General features: G+C 46.5%; 1 protein-coding gene across 1 annotated transcript in view; it reads left to right on the top strand.

Annotated features, from left to right (window-relative positions):
- The first annotated feature begins 1,378 nt into the window (after positions 1-1,378).
- The window catches only part of LOC146035959 (cytochrome P450 2F3-like), an 81,794-nt gene continuing 67,099 nt past the window's right edge, over positions 1,379-16,073 (top strand). Inside the window, exon 1 of the mRNA XM_083159688.1 lies at positions 1,379-1,502. The gene's annotated coding sequence lies outside the window, so the exon portion shown is untranslated. The remainder of the gene's footprint in view (positions 1,503-16,073) is intronic.

The following is a 16,073-nucleotide window of genomic DNA, read 5'->3' as shown; positions in this document are numbered from 1 at the left end:
ACTTGATGCCCCCTAGTAGGAGCTGCTTGACCAACCACCCTATTAGGCGCCTGTTCACTTCTAGCCGCTAGGCTATTAGTTTACCCTTTGCACACCCACTCCTCTGCCTCCATCCATTCCCCACCACCCCCACCCCCAACCACCATACTACTCCCCACCACCCACCTCCAACCCCTACCAATCCCCACCACACCCAACTACCTTGGCCTATACTCCCATCCCTGCATCATCCCTCATGACACCCCCATCCCCAACCCAGCAAGAGGAATTGGACCACACAGTGGCCCAGCTGACGTGGACAATTATATTTTTGGCCATACTACTTGGCCTAATACATGGAAAAATTAAAAAAAATATTTTTTGTTTATTTTTTAATTAAAATAAAAGCTTGTTAAAAGTTAGAAGTTTTATGTGGTTTTTATAGTTACATGTTAGAGTGTTTCATAGTGCAGGTGTGTCACACCAGGGGGCTTAGTCGACGAGACTGAGACCTCTGGTGGGGACCTGGACCGGTACCTGAACCGGGAAGGTTGGAGAGGACCCTTGCGCATGGAGTGCGCGACAGTGCACCCAGAGCCAATAAGCAGTCAGAGGTAAAATACAACCGGAGTTTATTTGCAGATGGTTGTAATATTAACAGACAGTAAAGTATGCAGGAGAAATGACAGTTTATGCAGATTGCAATACTTTACAGATGTGATGATATGTGGGATCGATGGTGGAACATCGGATGTGGAGACTGTGGGTCCGGAGTGACGGACGGAAGACTTGAGCTTGACTGTGGGTCCGGAATGACGGACGGAAGCTTGGCTTGGAGATCCGGAATATCGGACTATCGATGATGATGTGGGAACATCGGATTCAGGTATCGGATATGGAAGATGACTGTGGGTCCGGAATGACGGACGGGAGATGACTGTGGGTCCGGAATGACGGACGGAAGCAGGAGATCCGGAATATCGGACTAGCGATGAAACATCGATGGTGGATGATGCTGGAGCATCGGAAGGACCAGAGTCCCGGAGCTAGGCTTGGTCGCTGGGCTGAGAGGCAGGATCACAGGCGGTGGAATAACCTGGACTTCACAGGAGATGGAACAACCTGGAACACACTGCAGCATGGAAAACAACACCAGCAGAGAAATACACTTGCACGGAGACAAGGACAGCTGACCATACACTGGAGACAACTGAAGCACTAGCAATGGTTCTGAGAGCTCCCAGCATACTTATCCCCACTGGGTGGCCAGGATTGGCCGAGGAAGTATGACAGGGAGATCAGAACCAACAGGATTGGACAGCACAGACATGTGACTGGGAAGAACATGGCAGCCCCCATGTCTGCTATGGAGGGAAAGTGTGTTTGTGCACACCATGCTGGATACTGGGAGCAATGGCGGCGGACAGGTGGATTGCCGTGCACTGGGGACTGTCACTGGGAGACAGGACGCCGGCAGAGATGACGTCCGGACCGCAAGCTGAACCTGCGGAGGCACTTAGCCGGTAAGAAAGTCTGTCTGACAGCTCGGATCGTGACAAGGTGGACATAGGTACATGTAAGATATATGTGTAATTTAAAGTGAAGGGTAAGGAATGAATGTTGTGGGCATGTGTGGGTTGAAGGGGTAAATTGCACATGATTGTTATTTGTGGGTCCAGTAAAACATCACACATATCATTAGTGTAGCAAGACATGTAAATAAATAGCAACATATTAAGTATGCTCATTATTTATACAATGCAAAAAAAAACTAACATTTTACTAATACACATTGGGGTAAACATAGATGGTGTAAAAATGTATACATTAGTACACATTAAATAGACATGTAATGAGGCTTAAATTGTAGTAAAATTAAGGGAGACAAATGAGATAATCATAAGCAAATCAAACATGACACTTATTTGAATAATTGGAAAAGTGATAGAAGACAACTTCAAATCGATTTCCCATTGAAGTTGGCTTCTAGCAATTTTCTTATTAGCAGATCAATTGCTGGTCCATCTGTTCCCAAAGCTGCCATGTGACCATGGACTCCCGCTGGAGTCTGAAAACCGCGGACTCCCGCAGACTTCACATTGGCCGTTATTTGTGTGACCTAAGTTTTAAAGAGCCAATCTCATTGGTGCTATAGAAGAGCTGCATATTTCTTTTCATTTTTCATGTAGAACATTTTTCAACCACTGTGCCATGGTAAACCAGTGTGCCTTGAGCTGTACTTAAGTGTGCCCCCAGAGCTAGAGATGTCCACAGCAGTTTACAGCCACCACCAGTTCAAGTGTTCACTGGTCCCTTAATTTCATATGAGGGTCTCAGTATTTTATTGTTGCTACCTGTATGGACCAGTGTGATTGTTTTCTTTATATTGGAGCCAATGGTTTTTTTCCCATGGGAGGCCAATTGGTTTTTTTCTGTTGGGGTCTGATGGTGTGCATTGGCAATTTTAAAATCTTGTTTGGTATGCCGCATTAAAACAGTTATAAAATCACTGACGTTGACTGATATTACACTCTAGGCAGTGTAATTATTTCCACAGCATAGAGACAATAAGATATTATACAACACAAAAAACTATACAGTACATGATAGAGATATGAGTGGTTCATTTAGATGTACTCTATATATTGTCACTGATTAAACTCATACAGATGATCAGGATGCTGGCAGTCAGAAGACATCCTGATAGAGGTCCGGTATATATATACTTACCATCTTTCTTCCCCCAACAACCCTAATCCTCCATTCCTGCAGCCTAACCATAATCTACAAATCTATAGCCTAGGCCTAATGCCCCTTTCTTATTGCCTAACCATAAACCCACCCTCTTAGCAGCTTAACCTTAATGGTCCCCCCACGCCCTATTCATAACCCACCCTCTAGTGCCTAAACCTAACCTCCCCCCACGCAACCATGCCCAAAGCCTAACCTGGCCTGCCATACTTACAATCATGATACTGGCAGTCAGGATTCTGGTGGTGGCATCTCCGGTGATGTCAGTGGCGTAACTATATATTTTGCGCCCCCCCGCCAAACTTTTTCGGCGCCCCCCCTGTGCAGAGGCAGGAGAAAATGGTTCCAATAGCTTTCAGAACTTTATTATATGCAGTAAATAATCGCTCGAATGTGCGAACATCGGCACGGCGTGCTCCTCCCCTGTATCAAGAGTATGCAGTTACACACGTGTCACCATGGCGATGCCGCTGCCATTGTATGACCGGTCTCCTGGGGTCTTCGTAATGTTTTATATACGTTTGCCGTGACTTTACAATCTATCCATTACACTGCCCGGTCATAACAGCAAGATAGCCGTAGCCGCACCGCTGCGGTCACTGACACACCCCGCTACTGGCTCCCACCCCACACAGTCACACACGGTGCTGTATGACTAGCCCCCCCCCCCATACCTGTCAGAGCCGGGCACTGTCCCGTCCAGTCTCCCTCAGTCTCCGCTGCTCCAGTCTCCGCTGCGCTGCTGCCCGGCCGCATCTGCGGTCACTGTCCCGTCACTCGCTCCCGGCGCCGGCTCCTGCTGATAATGAAAAGTGACTCTTAGAAAATGGCTGCCAAAACTGTCTGCAATACGGGGGCAGCCATTTTCTAAGTGTCACTTTTCATTATCAGCAGAAGCCGGCGCCGGGAGCGAGTGACGGGACAGTGACCGAAGATGAGGCCGGGCAGCAGCGCAGCGGGTAACTATAGCACCGCAGCCCCCCCCCCGGTGCCCATAGTTACTCTGCGCCTCCCCGCCACGGCGGGGGCTGCGGAGGCTTAGTTACGCCACTGGGTGATGTTGGTATTCCGCCGCTGGTCTTCTGGCCGCAGCATCGGTATTTTGAATGATGGTATATACTGCAACATTTTTATTCACAATATAACTTCCCTCAGGACCTGATTCATATCTGCTCACTAGGCAACTTATATATGCTGCCACTTGAGCAGGTAAATGCCGCCCCCGCAGAGCGAATCCCCGCACTAGTATGCGAGTGGTAGTACACACTTACACATCCACTTACATGGGGTTGTAAGGAGGAGAATACATTCAATGGTTGCTCGCTATCCAATGATTTCTCTAGCCTTCACTCTAAAAAGTAAGCAGGCATCAACGTGCCTGAGTTTGCAGGGGTACACGCAGCATTTCTATGTGCGTGACTATAAAATGCTGGGCAGTCCCCTGCCCGTCCACCCTGGAATGAACTGGGCTTGCATATGACCCCAACAATCACTCGGGGTTAGCTAATTTGAGTGGGTCTGATTTGCTCCTTAACCCCTTCAGTGGCAATCCCTAGAATTTTTCCGGGCTGTGCCTCAGTGCCCAGTCTGGCAAAATTCTCGGGATTGCCACTGTGTAGAGCTGGGCAGTGCTGCGGAGTTCAATCGCTGATCTCAGGCAGGTTCAGTGCTGCCCGGCTCCCTTCCCTCTGCCGCGTCTCCTCCTCCCTCCCCTCCGGCTTTTGTATTGAAGTCTCCCGCGCCGGCTTATGACAAGCCGGCTGCCGGGGGCAGGGACGGGGCACCGGGGCCCAGGGCCGGGCAGTGGCTGATTGACAGTTCAGGGGTCCTGCCCGGACCCGAGGAGACAGTGGTGGTTTTTTTTTAGGGAGCGCTCCCCATAAAAAACTCGCCCAGTGGGGAGCGCTCCCTAAAAAAAACCCACGACTGAAGGGGTTAAGTTTAGCTTTTGCATAACACAAGATACACCTGTGGCACAAAAGGGAGCAAAGAACAAAGTAACCTTGTGGCACAGTAGGTAGCATATACAGGTTGAGTATCCCTTATCCGAAATGCTCGGGACCACAAGCATTTTGGATAAGGGATTTTTGCGGATTTTGAATATATATTTTTTCCATACCTACATGGTCCCCATGTTTCTGTTATTCCATTGGTGCTCTCACTGATGAAAAAAAGGTATTTATCACAGTTTGACCAAAATATATTTCAGTTATTATATGAGTGTTGCCACAATATAAGATGTGTGATAGCTTATCAGAGTATGGCCAAAGGTCATTGCTGATATTATATAACTGTTGTCACTGATTAATCTGCGTGATACACTGTCACAGAATATGACTGTTTCATGGGCCGCTTAAATTTGTATTCAAAATTCTACAATTTCTATTCCATATACACCCGGCAAGGTTAACGACCTGTTGTTTTCCCCACAATGTCAAAGTGTTCATTAAGTATAAAATGCAGTAGACCATAATGAATATGTGTATATCTGTATACAAGGCTGCCACTAGGAATTTTGGGGCAAATAACTGATTTCCAGACTTCTTCAATGCAGGACGCCTGCGGCCACTTAAAATGCAGAACCGGTTGGTCATTTTTGCCCACCGCAACCCATACCCCCCCCCCCACCCCCTACCCCACAGTGTAACCAATAACTGAAAATTTTTGGTTACACTGTGAAAAATGATTACACCGCTTAATCTATGTAATACTCTGTCTATTTGTGATGTCATAAGCTCTTATTCAGATCTGATCGCAGTACAAATTTGTTCTTAAAATGGGCAAGACCATGTCCACTGCAGGTGGGGCAGATGTACCATGTGCAGAGAGAGGTACATTTGGGTGGGGTGTGTTGAAACTGAAATCTAAATTGCAGGGTAAAAATAATGCAGCCAGTATTTACCCTGCATAGAAACTCACACAAATCTAACTCTCTCTATACATGTTACATCTGCCCCACTTGCAGTGCACATGGTTTTGCCCATTTTGAGAACAAATTTGTACTGCGATCAGATCTGAATAAGGGCCATTATCTAAATTCAGGTCTACCCATATAGTAAAGACTAAGAGTAAGATACATATTGGAGTTTCTTTTCCACTTTGACTGTTCTTTATAAATGTAAATATCTCCGGACAGGGAGGTGAGGTTCCTTCACTGCTCAGATGACTGCAAATATTCACACAAAAAATATTCAATACCCAAATGTATAATTCAGATGTAATTCATTTTATAAGAAACCATATTCTATATTGCCTGTAAGCAAAAATCAGCCATCATGTCCTGAAACACTGCAGATGATGCTAGTCTAGAGAAATAATTGCAGATCTTCCCAACAAATCAAGCTGATGTACCGTACCTTGGACAATGGTGGAAACCAGTACCTTAACTGAAAGTATTAAGATGCCACCATGGAGTCCATGAAGTTTTACCTGTGTATCCTTTAACCAGAAGGCCATAAGATATTAGTCGGGCAATCCCTATTGATCCACAATCAGTTTAAACACCTTCCAGTTGAGTTTCTATTCCCCAGGGTGGACAGTGTGGCAACTGATGAAGTCCACCTTACAGTTGTCCAACCTAGTAATGTAAACGGCCTAAATGCAGGAACACAATGTCCAACCCAAAGAAGACTGCAAAACATCTACATCTTTGCCTGATAGTTAGTGTGCCATCCTGCTTGTTGAGCAGCAGTGGCATTATCTGACTGTGTCTGAAGTGGTCTTCCCATAAAGACCTGCTAAGCTTGGATCAGAGCATGCTACTGATCAACCTCAACTCAAAGATGTTGATGGAGTGGGTTGAACCCAAGACCCTGACGATGTAGGCCTAGAGTAACAGCTTTCCATCCCACGAGGTTGGCATCGGTTGTGATCAGCACCAAGTCCCAAACAGAGAGCAGGGACCTCTTGGACAGAGTCAGGGTGTGGAGCCACCACAGAAGTGGCTGCCATGTCGGATGGGGCAATCTTAACAGTTGCCTGCTGTTCGGGCAGGCAGCATTAAGCCGCTCACTAAACAGCAAATTAATGCAGCTTAATGAACAGTCCTGAATCGCCCCCTTAGTACACTTGAAGGTTGGAACTTCTTCAATTTGAAATAGCAGCCTGCCCTCCTTTTCTGAATGGGTTTAACTAGTTTGGTCTCTAGTATTTATAGACTGCATACTGAAACTAAAGGCACAATACAGGTAAGACCTAAAATGTTGCCCATTGGTTGGTGCGGCTGGGTTACCCCCGAGGTGGCAGACCATACTATTTATTTATCACTGTTTACCATTATTACATTTTTTACTAATATTACACTTTCTAGCATTTTTTCACCTGTGGAACACCTTGTAACCCCTAGCTTTTGCTTATTGTTTTATTAAGTCACTAACACTCTAGTTTGTCACTAAAGTGCTGCCCTGGGGTGATGCTTTTGGTAGCTTTTTTAGGGTCCTGCACTCCAAATGTAGCATTAGGGACCCACCAGGCAGACAAGGTCACCTAGATGCTGGTTGGGGTACTAGTATTTCTTGGTGAAAGTATACAAGTATACAGGGAACCTCAATAGTGCTCATTATTAGATAGCAGTACTTACTATACTTTTTGTGGAGTGTGCATCAACCCTGTATCGTTCTTTCTTTAAAGCTGCAACCTGCAGAATATTTCGTTGTTTTTTTGATTATTAGCACAGAGTCTGTAATTTTCTTTTCATTTGTGGTCAATTTTACATACATATGGCCTATGACATTAATGATGTCAGCCCTGTCTGTCAAAGTCATCGATTCCAGATTTGCATGGTGTGGAGGCTTGCTCTCTGCACTCTCTCATTTCAGCCCGCTGTTGTTAGATGTACAGGATTTAACACATCCTGTATATGCTGGCAAGCGGTTGGCTGTTTACTTTGATGTACGTGAGCAGATTTTATTATGTAAACTTTACTTTATTTGTTATTTGTGCGCTTCATTTTTTTTTTTTTTTGCAAGTACTTGTTTGAATCGTAGTAGGATCTTTTGGAGGAAGCAGCATATAACCAAGAAGACTGAACCCTCTCAGGAGTCTTCCAGGTTGCCGTGGCCACTGGACATGTACCCAGATCAGTGAACAACATTACTGCATAAGGAAAAAAGAAAGAAGAGAAGAACTTGCTGATAATATGATCATAAAAGAAACCAAATTTAAAAGAAAAGGGCCAACTAGGGGAATGCAAAGGCAGGTGCCCATGCATAGGGCATGGCCAAGTGTGGTACCCGCAAGGATTTAGGTATTTTTATCCAGGGAATTAGATAGCAATAGTGGACACAGAATAGAAAAGGAGCAACTGCAATTAAATAGGTTAGTTTATTACTCGCCACTCAACACAGGCAAATACGACTACAGCTTCCCCAAGGACAGCCGTACGAATCACTGCAATAAAAAGTTAAACAATGTGATCTTACAACAATAAATGTATCAGCCTTGCAAATATTGAATCAAACTGACAAAGAACCTATACTGGGTTAATCAACATCATTCCTTTTAACGTACTAAAGCGAACGATTTACTCCTTCTAAGAACCCCTATATTTTCACTTATACTACTAACTAAGGTATACTATACCTAACCCTATATGGACTAATGGTACCGGTACCCAACTAATGTCCTGCACCCGTGTCTAGGGCTCAGCCTGTATACAGGAATTAATGTACATTTTCCCACCGGGGTGTCTCTACCGGAGACCGGCCTTCCTACGGATCATTAGCCGGAACAATACTCCTATCGGCCTTCCTACGGATCAATAGCCGGAACAATACTCCTATCGGCCTTCCTACGGATAAGTAACCGGCGCAGTATGAGATGGGACTCGATCTGGCTTGAGATTCCCCTTCAAGAGATTAGGGTGGTGCGTCCTGGCCTGCTTCTGAACTGATAGCATTTACTCCTGATTGTAGATTTGTATTGCAGAACATAAGGAGCACTTAAGGCACAGCAAGACACAGGGGTGCACATCCAATCAATATGATAATGTATTGGTACCCAGCTGCACTGTTCACAAACTGACTAGTGTGTATCCTGCGCAAGGAATATCCTCTCTTTTATCAGTTGCAGTCACTTTTCTGACTATGGAGCCTCACTGTCCCTGTGGCCCCTACAGCTCCTCTAAGACGCAGGGACTACTGTCTAAGTACCCTGCAGCTTCCCGGCTAAACCCCTCGCTCTCTTGCCACCAACTGTGGCTTTTCTCTGTTGGGGTATCAAACCCCCTGCTGCCGCAGTTATCTCCCTTCTGGTCACTAGGACCTAACTCACAGTTTTTGTGGGTGCTTCTGTAGTCGAGACCTCTCTCCTCCAAGCTGGGGCACGCGGGGTGTGCGGTACCGCCATCACAAGCCGCCGCCTGGTCTGTCAGACTGGCCAGGAAGGCGTCGGAGACACATGCTGGCTCCCAGGCTGTAGTGTGGGGCAGTCTTCTCCTCTCACACCCGGGACCCCTTTTCCGCCTGCCTTCACGTGCCGCCCGTCTCCACGCGCCGACCCCTGACCCCTCACACTCCTCTTCGTGGTCGGGTGCTGGGAGACTATTCCTCTGTGCCCTGGCACTCGGCAGCATGCCCTCAGGCTCCCGTGCTGGGTCTGCGCAGTCCAAAGCCGCAGACGCTGGAATCACCACCGGCTGCTCCTCTGACGCCCGGCAGCTCTGTCCCCGCGCTGCTCTAACTTCCGGCCTCACCTCTCTCCAATCCCCGCTGACCTGCTCACTGCTGGCGATGACCCGGGTGAGTCCCGCCTCCCGGCGCCGACGGGGTCAAATGTACGTGACTGCCTGAGTGGGACCCGTTTCAGGGTGCCACATTCACCCCCACTTTTCATGGCCGTGTCCTCACGCGACATCGTCAATCTTAAGATCTCCCGGTTCCTTGTTCTGCCTCTCCTACCAGAACGGCGTCGATAGAAGGATGGAGGTGGATGTTTGCAGAACAAACGTCGGTCTGGAGCAAACCGGCTTCCTGTAACTGGCACACCGCCGGGACCAGTCACGTTTGCTGCCTCCTCACTCTTCTGTCCTTTCACCACATCAAATTCCACCATCTTGCCATCTTCGACACCACGCAGGAACTTCCGGGAATTGTTTCTCTTTATGGCTGTCCAATGGACAAAGACATCACCTTCCGTGTCATTCCTGTTAATGAAACCATATCCACTTCGGACATTAAACCACTTGACGGTTCCTTGTACCTGTGTAGCTAGCACTTTCTTCCCCGCCTGGCTCCTCTGGATGCAGATGGCGTGTTGCCGGGCTCGTTTCTCAGTCTGATCTGTCAGTCGCCCGTCTGATTGCTTTGGGTGGTTCCATTGGCTTCCCGCTTCTCTACGCCATTCGGTTCTCCACCCCGACTCTCTATCATCGCCGGTCGGTGATCTGTTCTTCTGATACATCTCCCTTTTCATGTCTGCCATTCCTGCTGTCAGCTGTTCTATCTGTCTGCTCAGCATCTGGAGTTTGTCTTCTTGGAGATTCTGTCCGCCTTGTACAGCCGTGCCTTTGCATGTCCTGGCTCCTTCCTGGCTGGTGGGTCCATGCAGGTCCCGCTGTTCCTTTGAACCCAATAACTCGGGGTATTCCTCTTCTCGCTTGGCCTCGGTGCCAACTACTGCGATGGCGGCTTCTTTGAAGTCCCTGAACGATTTCCCAGGCATCTGTCGACGGAGTAATCTCAGTTGCGCACGCATACTTTCCTTCACCACCCCTTCCGTAAGTTGGATGGTCAGTGTCTCGTCCATGTTTTTAGCTTCTTCTGGGTCGATGGCTTGTATTGCCCTCAAAGCCTCCTGCAGGCTGAGGGCGTAGTCCCGTAGTGTTTCTCCAGGTTGCTGTTTCCTCCCATATTGTTTCACTTTCAGTTCCGGGAGATTCCTTGTTTTGAACATGGTAGATAATCTCTTTAGGATCTGTTCCACTGTCTGTTTATGTTCTGGGGGCCATGACATCACCTCTCGTAGGGCGGACCCAGTCAGCTGCCCTATCAATATTTCTATAGTCTGTTGCTCTTGAAGGATGTAGAGCCGGGACGTCGATCCTATTTTGTCTTTAAACTGTGCAAACGTCGCCCCTGACGATTTGTTTGCATCCCCGCTGTAGGTCGGCATCCACGGGGCCCCGAAGTGGTATGGGAGTGTGATGGATGTGACCCCCGGTGGTGCGGGCTGTTCTTGTTGGGGTTCCCCTCCTGGCATTGCATTTGCGCTCGGTGGCGCTGGTTCCACTGGTGCAGCTGGTTCTTCCATCCCTCTGTTTTTTTTTTTTGTACCCTGGATCCTGTTCGTATGACGCCGTGTGGTACCCGCAAGGATTTAGGTCTTTTTATCCAGGGAATTAGATGGCAATAGTGGACACAGAATAGAAAAGGAGCAACTGCAATTAAATAGGTTAGTTTATTACTCGCCACTCAACACAGGCAAATACGACTACAGCTTCCCCAAGGACAGCCGTACGAATCACTGCAATAAAAAGTTAAACAATGTGATCTTACAACAATAAATGTATCAGCCTTGCAAATATTGAATCAAACTGACAAAGAACCTATACTGGGTTAATCAACATCATTCCTTTTAACGTACTAAAGCGAACGATTTACTCCTTCTAAGAACCCCTATATTTTCACTTATACTACTAACTAAGGTATACTATACTGGTATCCGGACTATTGTTAGACAGCACTTACATCGACAGCCATTACATCGACACCATTAGTTCGACAGCTCAATAGGTCGACATGGTTTTAGGTCGACATACCATTAGGTCGACATGTCATTAGGTTGACAGCTCATTAGGTCGACAGCTCATTAGGTCGACATGTTTTAGGTCGACACTACCATTAGGTCGACAGTGTCTATGTCGACAGTCAAAAGGTCGACATGGGTTTTTTCACTGTTTTTTGAGCCGACATGTGCCGACAGGCGGTATTTCATGCCCTACTATCCACTAGGGCGTGGTGGGAGAATAAAATAGTGTGCCGAGCGCAGCAAGGCACCGTACCCGAAGCATCGCGAGCGAAGCGAGCGATGCGAGGGGCTGCGGTACACTTCAAACTGTGTCCATGTCGATTGTGTCGACATTTCGGCCAAAAAACAGTGAAAAAACCCATGTCGACCTTTTGACTGTCGACATAGACACTGTCGACCTAATGGTAGTGTCGACCTAAAAACATGTCGACCTAATGAGCTGTCGATCTAATGAGCTGTCGACCTAATGAGCTGTCGACCTAATGACATGTCGACCTAATGGTATGTCGACCTAAAACCATGTCGACCTATTGAGCTGTCAAACTAATGGTATCGATGTAATGGCTGTCGATGTAAGTGCTGTCTAATATCCGTCCCAGACCCAATACCTAACCCTATATGGACTGATGGTACCGGTACCCAACTAATGTCCTGCACCCGTGTCTAGTGCTCAGCCTGTATACAGGAATTAATGTACATTTTCTCACCGGGGTGTCTCTACCGGAGACCGGCCTTCCTACGGATCAATAGCCGGAACAATACTCCTATCGGCCTTCCTACGGATCAATAGCCGGAACAATACTCCTATCGGCCTTCCTACGGATAAGTAGCCGGCGCAGTATGAGATGGGACTCGATCTGGCTTGAGATTCCCCTTCAAGAGATTAGGGTGGTGCGTCCTGGCCTGCTTCTGAACTGATAGCATTTACTCCTGATTGTAGATTTGTATTGCAGAACATAAGGAGCACTTAAGGCACAGCAAGACACAGGGGTGCACATCCAATCAATATGATAATGTATTGGTACCCAGCTGCACTGTTCACAAACTGACTAGTGTGTATCCTGCGCAAGGAATATCCTTTCTTTTATCAGTTGCAGTCACATTTCTGACTATGGAGACTCACTGTCCCTGTGGCCCCTACAGCTCCTCTAATGGTGCCCATACACTAGTGTAATACCCTGCTCCTGTGATGTATTACTGTATGTCTGACAGGGTGCATTGTGCTACACACAGGTCTGTAATTTTACAGGCAGACAATTCCCAGCAGCCTCTGCAACTGTTTCAGAGGTCAGGAGTTGGTCACATGACCAGTGTCAGGAGATGACAGTTGAGAGTGAGGAACCATTGGGGAAGGCAGTCAGAGGTACTGATGAGAGAGGTGAGAAATGCTGTGGTGTTACAGCCAATGGAGGCTGTGTGGGGCCACATACCAAGGAGACAGTGATCTGAGACCCCAGTGCTGAGAGACATGCAGTGACAGCGAGGCAGTCTACAACCTCAGCATGCACCAGAGAGGGCCAGAGCAAAGGAGCGGCCTAAGTGACTGACAGTGGGCTGAATCTGCAGCATTGCAGCTGCGTTGGCACAGGTACCTTAGCGACAGGCCTTGAAATCAAATCCAGAGCTTCTATATACAATATAGGGAGGCAGACCAAACTGTATAAATATCCCAGCCGTGGTATGTGACAAGGAGGCGAGACACAGTAGAAATCCCGGAAGGATTTTAGTGACCAAGCTACTACCTTTTAAGTAATCTGTGTGAGGGGCTCCAATAGACTGGTGTTTAGCTACACTACTCACAAAATCAGACAATCTGCGGAGCACTGCAAAGAGTGGAGAAAGAACAGAGCGAGAGATTACACAGGATCTAATAGGAAACATGAAATGGAATACAGTTTGTTACTAAAAGTACCCTTCAGTAGCTATTAACAATTTACTTGTCAGCTGACTAGGAGACAAAATATATAAATAGCTATTTATATCTTCGGACAATTGGCTTTAGCGAAAAACATCAAAGGTTACAGTGACTATATTTATCAATTAAAGAAGTGTTACCTTGTTAACGTTCCGTGAAACAAAGTTATGGTTCAGTGGAGTGATCATACTCTCATTCTGCAGAAATAAATCTAAGAGCCTTTCCATAGAGACTTTCAACAGCAATTTAGAGAAGGAACTTGAACTTTGCGTATTGTTGTGTTAAGGTATATGATACTGTAAGGTATTTGTATAATTTCTTATGTCATGCGATGTCTTATTAAAATGTATACAATATTTGTGGTAAATTAACCATTATATATAGCTTGGAGAGTGAATAGCTTGGAAGTTGGGAGATGCATTAGGTGGCTGTAAAATAAATATTGTGTTGATATTTATTAATTGTAAATTATATTGTGTATAAATAAAGTTTTGTTAAACTTTTATCCAAGCTGGTACAAGATACTTTAAGGGTCATTACAACTTGGCGTCCACGAACAGGATCCAACCAGAAGACAGCAATTAAGGAAAGACAAAATGTCGGGAACAGAGCCCCAAACACCTGCCGTAACAAAAAGGAGAATCCTACCATCACCAGATGGAGTATCCACCAGAAGAAGGGGGAACACCATGGAAAACTCACTTATCACGATTCCTTATTACTTTGGGGCCCCGTGGTTACCCATATACTCAGGATGTAACCGTGTTGCAGGTGCAACCACGTTTAGAGACTTTAAGGACAGAATGCAGTCCATGTTTAAGCTGTGTCCCTTGAGCGATGCTCAACAAGTTGAAATCCTTATAGGACAGTTAAAAGGGCCTGCAAGGAGGGAGGTAAAATCATGGACAGAAGAACAGAGAGCGACAGTAGAAGGAATGCTTAAGAAATTAGCCGGAATTTTTGATGCACGGACAATAGCTGACCTAAAGGGACAACTTTATGCCAGGAAGCAGAAACCTCAAGAGTCTCTTTGGGATTATGCATTGGCACTGCAGGAGGCCATGCAGGCCATACGGGCAAGAGAACCTGGAGAGAGAACACAGGATGACAAGACCCTGGTGAATTTATTCATCGAAGGAGCAAAGGGGGAATCCACATGCGCACAGTTGCGAATGTGGAGAAAGCAGAATGTAAAGAGTACCTTTCCGGAGTTCAAAGAATCGATTTTTCAGATCTTAGGCTTAAACCAGAGTGATGAGAATGAAAACAACTTGGCTTTGGGGGCCGAAGAAGAGGATGATGCAGGGGAAGAAGAACAGGCAGCCCAGATTTTGACACATGCTGTAAGAGGAACTGGCACACAACAAGCCCAGACCGGTCGAGATACGTCCAGGGCTCTCACGGACAAACTTGACAAAATCATGCAGAGTCTTGCTGAAATGGGAAGGGAGTTAAAAGATCTACGTGAAGAACAAGCAGTACTCAAGCGCAGAGGGTGGTACCAGGAGCAGGATAGCCGAGGCCAGACCCAATGGGCGACCACAAGAGGCCAAGGACGAAGATCGTCAGATCGGTTTGATGAACAAGGCAAGCCAATATGCAGATTTTGTCAGAGAAGCGGGCATATTGAATGGAACTGTAGACAGCCCAGAGATGTGGATCTTAATGCTGTAGTCCAGAACCAAATTAGAACAGTTGTCACATTAGCTACAGACCCAGAGCCTGAAGGTAGCACAAGAAAAGTTATGGGGAGAGTTGTTTGGTTTAGTTTGAGATATGGCTATGGCTTTATAAAACGGAATGACACCAAGAAAGATGTTTTTGTACATTACACTGCCATTAAGACCAACCCTGAAGAGTGCTTCCGGAGTCTGGGAAGTGGAGAAGTAGTTGAGTTCAATTTGGCAAATGGAAAGAAGGGCATCAAAGCCATAAATGTAACTGGTCCAAACGGTGCTCTGGTGCAAGGGAACAGACCAATCACAGAACACAGCCAGTACTGGCGCTCTCCATGCTATAGAGATCCTCCTTGCAATTGTCAGCAGATTTACCAGAATAGCGGTAGAGAAGAACCAAGAAAAGTTCAATGCACTGAGGAAAGAGTTGAAAGCGTTACACCTAATAGATGGAATGCAGATCCTCCGCAGCCCGACCAGAAATATCAGGACCTGCCAAATGACCAGCTGAGACCAAGTAGACACGGACAACAAGAACACAATGTCATAAAGCAGAATGAAGCATTAGTTAAAGTGGACGAACCAGACATTGTGGAACAGAGTGAGATGACACAACAGATCCCACAGGATGTAGTCTGGTGGCGACTTCTTCCAGAAGCAGGAGGTGAGAACAAACTGAGAGTTAAAGACACCGATGCTAATTTGGCCAACTCTGGTCAGACAGATTCAAGTACCGATGATCGTGAAATAGACACAAAAAAGGTGATCCAAACATCCCAGGTTGAGAGATCAGGCCCAGTTAAGCCTCATAGTTCAGATTCAGTTTTGTCACAGTCTAAATCTAATGTCCTTGAAGAGATCCCTAGAGTGGCTAAGGAGGCCAAGACATGTTCTTATGAAGATAAGTTTGGCCGGAATAATGGTTACACTACAATAAGTGGAGAGAAGTTTGCCTTCATGATACAACAGGCTATATGGAGGTCTAAGCAAAATAATAAAGGTGCACC

This window comes from Crinia signifera, chromosome 9 (genome assembly GCF_055691185.1).
Source record: "Crinia signifera chromosome 9, ASM5569118v1, whole genome shotgun sequence".
Lineage (NCBI taxonomy): Eukaryota > Metazoa > Chordata > Amphibia > Anura > Myobatrachidae > Crinia > Crinia signifera.
This window is presented reverse-complemented; position numbering and strand designations above follow the sequence as displayed.